Consider the following 6000-nt stretch of genomic DNA (forward strand, 5'->3'; position numbering starts at 1 on the left):
GTGGACAGGGGTCAGCATGGACACTCTGAGCGCTCCCATACGCAGCAAGCTGCCATGCACTGTGTGTTCTACACCTTTCTATCATAGCAACATTCACTGTTTCAACACTTTGTGCTACAGTAGTTCTTCTGTGGGATCCAACCAGACGCGCATCCCCACGTGCATCAATGAGCCTTGGGCGTCCATGACCCTGTCGCCGGTTCACCGGTCGTCCTTCCTTGGAGCACGTTTGGTAGGTAGTAACCACTGCATAGCGGGAACAGCCACAAGACCTGTGCTTTTGGAGATGCTCTGACCCAGTCGTCCAGCATCACAATGTGCTCCTTGTCAAAGTGGCTCAGATCCTTACGCTGCTTCAACACATCAACTTCAACAACTGCTGCCTCATATAATGATATATACTGTATATATATAATAATATGTAACAGCATAAATATATATATATATATATATATATATATATATATATATACAGACACACTACTCACAAAAAGTGAGGGATATTCGTATTTGGGTGAAATTTCAGGATGAACCTAAAATGCACTATAACCTTTACAGGTGAACTTAATTTGACCTTCTCTAAATTTTTGAATGCACACGTCCAACTGTTCAGTGTTTCAGTACTTTTTGCACAACTTTCTGTTCTCTAACAAGGAGCTGAACGGCAAAATTCACAACAGGTGTTTGATCCATGAATCGACCAATACATTTCCTGGTTCATTTAGAATTAGTATTTAAAGTCCTCTTCATCATGCTGTTCACATTTGACATCATGAGACCAAGACCACACCTAACAACTGATCAACAGCACCTCGCCGTGTGTGTGTGTGTGCGTGTGCGTGTGCGTGTGTGTGTGTGTGTGTGTGTGTGTGTGTGTGTGTGTGTGTGTGTGTGTGTGTGTGTGTGTGTGTGTGTGTGTGTGTGTGTGTGTGTGTGTGTGTGTGTGTGTGTTTATAAACCAGCAAGTCATCCTCACCATGTCTACATGCCTAAATGCAATGAGTTGCTGCCATGTGATTGGCTGATTAGCTATTTGTTCACAAGCGATTGAAGTGGTGTATCTAATAAAGTGGCCGGTGAGTCCATCCCTTTATGAGCACAGTGCACCCATCTTCCAATGGCTACTTCCAGCAGTATAATGCACCATGTCACAAAGCTGAAATCATCTCAAACTGGTTTGTTGAACATGACAATGAGTTCACTGTATGTGTATGTATGTGACAAATAATCACTCGAACTTGTACTTGTACTCCAATGGCCTCCACAGTCACCAGATCTCAATCCAGTAGAGCAGCTTTGGGAGGTGGTGGAACGGGAGATTGGCATCATGGATGTGCAGCCCTCAAATCTGCAGCAGCTGCGTGATGCTGTCGTGTCAATGTGGAGCAAACTCTCTGAGGAATGTTTCCAACACCTTGTTGAATCTATGCCGCGAAGAACTAAGGCAGTTCTGAAGGCAAAAGGGTCCAACCTGGTACTAGCAAGGTGTATACCTAATAGAGTGTCCAGTGTGTGTGTGTGTGTGTGTGTGTGCATATATATATATATATATATATATATATATATATATATATATATATATATATATATATATATACACACACACACACACACAATTGAATCTTCAACATTTTAAATATATAAGCAGATATGGTGATATGTATGATATAAAATTGGGTAGGATGGTGGTGAAGGTAGCTGTGTACATCTCTGACAGGAAGCTTTGATTGGAAGGTTCACTTGATGCTGTCGTGTGAAATGAGTCCACACAAGCCATCAAAGTGAATTATCTATGAGTAACTCAGCAATTTTTCACTTGCCCTGAAAATACACCACCCTGTGGAGCCATTTTGGTACGGTCGATCTCAGCGGATATGCTAAAGAACACTGAGGAAGTTAGTTGTTTTATACGACAAACGAGTCAAACATCTCCATTCATGCTGTGAGGCTTTGCCGCTGTAATCCCCTCCACACATTTCACTTCAAAAAGTATGGCCGGCATTATAAATCATTTACACATTTTTGGAACAATAGAACTGTTTGATTGTTCTGTTTTCCCATCATTTTTATTTTATTATTATTATTTTTTTTTTTACCTTCTACCGACTCCTCCAACACTCATATTTATAGGTATTATCTTCCCGAAAAAAAAATCTGTCTTTTCCAAAGAAACGAACGCGCCATCTGGTCTTCAAACAGCATGGGCGAGAGCGTGCGTGGGATCCTCGGGAGCTCTCTCCCCTGCGCCGTGATGGGCCCAATAATGATGCCGTCAAACCTTCAAAGAGTTTCATTCCCGTGTAAGTGATGAAGGCCAGTCAAATGAAGGGGGCGGCGACGGGAGCTGAATGGATATCTGACGCGGAGGAAGAAAGGCGGTCGGCTAACCCTGCGCACGCGGTCAGCGCTTCTCCTGGCATTTGTCGTCATTTAACGGAAAAAGGGGTCCGACATCGCCGGGCGGGCCCCCACCTCGCGCTGCCGGTCGCAGTTGGGCGTCACCACTGCGCCGACACGCACACATTTTTAAGGAGCTGAAAATAAGAGCTTAACATTTGATTACAACACGCTGCTTGCTGAGCTGCACTGCAGTTCACTCTTAATATGGAGGTGCACGCTCTTATTGTGTGTACAGAATGTGACAAGTTTGATACCAAAATTATAAATTGACACCGCTCATTGTTTCTTTTTTTTTTAACTTTTGACATTATGCTACATTAAGTTATTATTCAATACATTATTATCATTATTTTTGAACCAGAGGACTATTTCTCTGGAATGTGAAACAGTGTATACAATTATGAATATGTGGTGTATCACATGGTTTTTATACCTTGACCCCGAAAGCTGTTGAAACCATCACATAAAACGTGGAGCTGCAAATGAAAGAGGCTCTGCTCTACAGGCCGCTGCTTCCGCTTTGATCATTAAAAACTGACGGCCTGTCGAACGGTCTCAAATCACATCTGAACGTAGATTTTGAACGATAAACGACGGTCGCGTTTGGGTCGAGGCACAAAATGGAAACAGCCAGGGCAGGTGTGACGAAAAAAACAAAGAAAACCACATTTAATTTCTTGTTTTGCTTTTAATGTTTTAAAATGTGTCATGTGTAACTGTAAGACAGCATATTTTATTACAAGCAATTGACTGAAGAGCCTCACATCTACATCTTGCGCTTATTTTACTATAATTCCTAAAGAGTCCGTTTGGTTCATCTTAGCAAACAAATAACCTGTTGTGCAGGGTTATGTAACCTCACCCCACCAGCCTGCATGGAGCACAGTTCAGATGTACACATTATGTTTTCATCATCTTTATTTGGCTCCGTACCACCCACGCTTCCTCCCTCCTCCCGCTCATCTCCGCGTCCCGCGCTCTGTCCCTGCTCAGAATTCTCTTATCGCCTCTGGAGACGACGCGGTTCCATCCCGCGCCGTTCGCCCGACCCGCCGTCCTCGTCACAAACGGACGTCTCCGTTTGGGGCCCCGTTGCCGGCCGCGCCGCCGCGTGACGGCTCCCTCCCCGACTTTCTGCCCCGTCACGGCCAGTGAGTCCACTCGCCTCGGATTACATCCCGGCCCCTTAAAATACTTTTTTTCCGGAAGGCGGATCATCCAGACTTGTTAGAGAGAGAATTATAGATTAAAGGCTATTTTGGGCTCAGATCTCCGAGTTGTCTGCCCTTGAAGGCACGAGCGGAGCAGGGAGGCTGCTGATGCAGGGGAAGCCACGGGGATGTTTGTGCTCGTTCATTTGCCTCCTATCCTGCTACTGTACGCCTGTGATAGCGTGTGTGTGTGTGTGTGTGTGTGAGTGTGTGTGCGTGTGCGGGTGTGTGTGTGTGTGTGTGTGTGTGTGTGTGTGACAGAGAAGCATGGCATCTGGGTGTTTTTTGTGACGATGCTTTGAAGTCTCTGTGATTCTCCCCAGCGTTTGCCAAAAAAGACTTCAGACACTTTCCCTCTGATTGCCTTAGCGCTGCGTTGTCCTGGGATGCCCGGGCACTCGTGGAGAGGGAGGGGTAGAAGGGGTGTTAATGGATGGGGTTATTAGTGTAGAGGGGGAGGCTGGTATTAGTAGAAGGGGGTAGAAGGGGTATTTCTGAGATGTAGGGAGGCAGAAGGGGTATTAGTTAAGAGAGGGGAGGTCGAAGGGGTATTAGTTAAGAGAGGGGAGGTCGAAGGGGTATTTGTGAGAGGCCAGTATGAATATTATTGCTGGGGGGGCAGAAGGGGTAACAGTGGAGGGGGGTAGAAGTGGTATTGGGGGGGCTGGAAGGGGTGTTAGCAGAGTGCTCGGCGGTAGAATTAGAGATTAATAGAGACGGTGGAGGCAGAAGGGGTATTTATGAGGGGGAGGCGGCAGAAGGGGCAGGCAGACCGCGCCAACCAGGTATTGGCCCAATGAAGTAAAATAAATCAAGTTTCGTATCTTTGTAATAGTTCATTCCAGATGAGTTTATTGCATCTGGGCACCAAAAAGTATGGTCTTTTTTTTTGCCATTTGTTGAGACCCTTTTGATGGTTATATAATTTTGATATTTGATGTTTTTATCCATGTCTCTATATAACAAATGGGCTGTTCGAGGTCGACGGTTCAGATGTGATTTGGCCGTATATAAAAGGCTCAGACAGTCAGTGCTCCCTGCAACCACAGATCCTCTCCCAGCCACTCTGTGCCGGAACAGCAGTGTATGATGGAGAAGGGAGGTGGTGCAAATGTGACATCTGATCATTGATTTAGAGCCAGTGTTTAAAACATCATAAGAAATAGGAACAACGAATCCCAGGAACAGCTGATCATTGACGGGTAAGGTTATGAGAGGGAGTCAATAAAGTACAATCAATAAGCCTGTCCTCAGTCAAACGCAGAGCATCCAGAGGGCGACAGCATCACTCTACTGTTGTAATAGTCATAATTAGGGATGTTAATAATGAACCATTTAACTGTTAACCAAAAATAAGAATTTTGATTTGACAGTTAAACAGTTATTATTATATGATATAATATATCACATAATAATATTATAGAGCCATTCTATCACTTAATTAATAATGATAATTATTATTAATAATACTACTACTAATAATAATAATAATAATAATAATAATAAAGAGATTTCTAGGGCTGTACCCCACTCGCCCCCACATCTCTACCTGATCAATACACACGGAGTGCGGTTTGCGTTTAAAAATATAATTTTGATTCCCCTTATTCATAATTCCATTTTCCGGGGGACAGTGGCATAATATTTTGATATTGTTGGATAACGGTTAATGATCAGTTGACGAGGGTCTGCTATCAGTCATAAAAAAATGCTATTATTTGATATTCCAATGGTGGCCAACCTGAGTCCCATAGAACGCGGCCCGCCTACATTAAGATTTCAAAATGAATTCATAAAAGATAAATGTCTTTTTTTTATGAAAAGCTACTTTTTTTTTTTCTTTTATCGTTTTTTGTTTCATCAATAAGCAAATTAAATATGAAGCTTTTGGAACATTTTGTAAGGCAGCACAGTATAAACTATAAACTACACTAGAGCAATACAAGGGTTGGCCACCACCGCTCTATTCTGTCTCTATGCTCATACTGGAGACAGATTATCCCCCAGTAAAGCTCCAAATCCAAACCCTTCCTTCCTTCATACATACAATATTTCTTATATGTTCACGCTTAAAATGTGCCAAACAAAGTGGAGATTGCAGCTTTTTTTTTTTATCAGTTTGTTCATTCATCTGTAATCATTTACCGTCAGATGCTTCCATAAACGATCTTGTTTCTTTGATTGATGAAGTAGTGAGTCTTTGACAGAGGGGTAGCATATCCAAAGCTGTGGACACCGCCGGATCAAGTCTCCAGAGGTGTCAGACCGTGGCATTATGGCTCATTAGCATTCTTTCCCTATGTGTCACATGGCCCTTCCCTGGCGCTGCTATCAAAGCTCTGGCCAAAGTCAAGGCCGGGCAGTACAAAGAGACGGGTCAGAGAAAGCA

The 6000-nt window shown here is 43.5% G+C and overlaps 1 protein-coding gene across 1 annotated transcript in view; it reads left to right on the forward strand.

Moving 5' to 3' along the window:
• cep112 (centrosomal protein 112) overlaps window positions 1-6000 on the forward strand; it is a gene marked incomplete at its 5' end in the record, with an annotated part of 140662 nt that overhangs the window by 87682 nt on the left and 46980 nt on the right. The window lies entirely within an intron of this gene.

The sequence above is a fragment of the Zeus faber genome (genome assembly GCF_960531495.2).
Source record: "Zeus faber genome assembly, chromosome: 11".
NCBI lineage: Eukaryota > Metazoa > Chordata > Actinopteri > Zeiformes > Zeidae > Zeus > Zeus faber.